At 52.1% G+C, this 2,064-nt stretch overlaps 1 long non-coding RNA gene across 1 annotated transcript; it reads left to right on the forward strand.

Moving 5' to 3' along the window:
- The first annotated feature begins 6 nt into the window (after positions 1-6).
- LOC127750712 (uncharacterized) lies at positions 7-1,206 on the forward strand. Its single transcript, XR_008011822.1, has 2 exons — positions 7-148; positions 254-1,206. It is a non-coding gene; the product is annotated as an uncharacterized LOC127750712 (long non-coding RNA).
- Positions 1,207-2,064: the final 858 nt, after the last annotated feature.

The following is a 2,064-nucleotide window of genomic DNA, read 5'->3' on the forward strand; positions in this document are numbered from 1 at the left end:
ATTCGTGTCTTAGTCAGCTGCTGGAGTGCTGCTCAGATGTGGCCGGCGGCGGCCCCGGGAGTGCTGTGACCCGCGCGTCATGGCCCCCGCTGTGGTCCAGTCGTTAGTAGTGCGTTAACGTAACCAGCTGCTGGAGTGCTGCCCAGAGGTGGCCGGCGGCGGCCCCGGGAGTGCTGTGACCCGCGCGTCATGGCCCCCGCGGAGGTCTTGTCGTGATTCGTGTCTTAGTCAGCTGCTGGAGTGCTGCCCAGAGGTGGCCGGCGGCGGCCCCGGGAGTGCTGTGACCCGCGCGTCATGGCCCCCGCTGCGGTCTTTTCGTGATTCATGTCTTACCTTATGAGTTTTACTGGGACTCTGTCGTGGTGAGTGCCGACTCGACGGCCATAAAAGTGGCAGTAGATCTCGTACTGTGGATTGGGGCTACTACCTTAAGGTAGTTTTTTACCTTAAGGTTAATTAACCTTTTGACTAAACATAAAGAATATATAAGTAACTTTAAGGTGTCAGCTAGCTTTTACTCTCGATGAGTACAGAGAACCAAACGCATACCAGATAACAAATTCTTTGGCGCTGGGGGACCGAGTGAGTGGCTGTGTGGCTGTCGCGTCAGGCCCCTACCCCTACCCTGCCTAACAATACTATTGGCTCCCCGTCCCACCGTCCCTGCACAACAATACTAGCCCACCGGCGCCGGCCGCTCTGCCCGCGCCTTATCTCCCCCTCAATCAACGCCGCTTGTACGTTGAATTACAAAATTGCAAATAACAAGCAACCATAAACAAATGACAGCTAAATATGAGAGAAAATTGGAAACGTACCTATTCTTAAACTTGTATCATCTGCTTTCAAGATAGATTCTTGATTTAGATTTTTAATGGACTACAGTGAGTTCTTTATTTTGGACATGTTTTGGGCCCCGCGACGGGACACACTCAAGAGGAGCCCAGGTAGTGACCAGGGACCCTACCGGGGCGGGGGGCGCGGGCGACGGGCAGGGGGTAGTAGTCTACTTTCCTCCAAAGTGGAGCACCCGCCCCTTATCTGCTACAGATGACTTACATTGTTTCCTCTCTGTTTCAAGTGCGGTGCTTCCGAGTCCAGAAAGAACAAATCTGTGGCGGTTACGATCCGCCGAAAATACGGACTTCTCATCACATTTGTACCTACGGCTGCCATGTTGAAAATACATCTATTGGCTATTTGAAATTGTGCTCCTTGATTTCTATCTATCCGGATGACCCACTTCTTTTCAACACACCACTCGACCGGTTGGCAATGTACAGACCGTTGCTTGGGTTGGCCTCGTCGCACGCGGGCTGCACCCCTCTCACCCTTAACACTATCGAAAACTTTTCTGCTGCAAATTTTGGATGTGGCGGCAAAGCATGACAGTGCAACTTAAAAGTAATCAAGGTTAATTAAAGGAAGCGTAGCATACATTTTTAAATGGTGTCTGTAAACTGGACTTTATTGCATTAGAAGCGCGGGCACACAAGCGGGGGCTGTCAGGGGAGTGGTCTTATAGTGGTGGTGGACTGCGTCAGCTGGGAGAGTGCATCTCGGGAAAAAACACTGCAGCAAGCGAAGCAGGCAGACGTGCACACGACGCCTTCCTCCTCCACACAGGTACATGCAACAGAAAGAATAAAGCAAAGGTTTAGTTGCATTCAAGTATGGCAAACACTTACACCTTCGTGGCCCGGGTTCGCCTCACTGTCGGGCTCGATACGCGCGCAGAGCCCCTGCCGGACGGCAAAACAGGTAGGCAGCCAGGCCTACGCGTATGGCGATGGGTTGCCTACCCGCACGGCGCCCCTCGCACCCCGCGTGGGCGCACGCTATGTTCCGAGAGTGTCTAGCGCACAGACACGACACACGACACTTTGCAATACTACACTTTTTGTGTACAGATGCACCAACGTGGAGAAGCACACTTCAATGTCAGCTTTCGTAAGACAAGTACGCAACATTCACGGTTTGGTTACTCGTCATATCTTACCTCTCAATAGCAGAGGCAATTGCATTAACAGGGTCCGCTTAAACTATTCAACGAGGTTATAGTTT

The sequence above is a fragment of the Frankliniella occidentalis genome, unplaced genomic scaffold (assembly GCF_000697945.3).
Source record: "Frankliniella occidentalis isolate FOCC.00 unplaced genomic scaffold, Focc_3.1 Scaffold242, whole genome shotgun sequence".
NCBI lineage: Eukaryota > Metazoa > Arthropoda > Insecta > Thysanoptera > Thripidae > Frankliniella > Frankliniella occidentalis.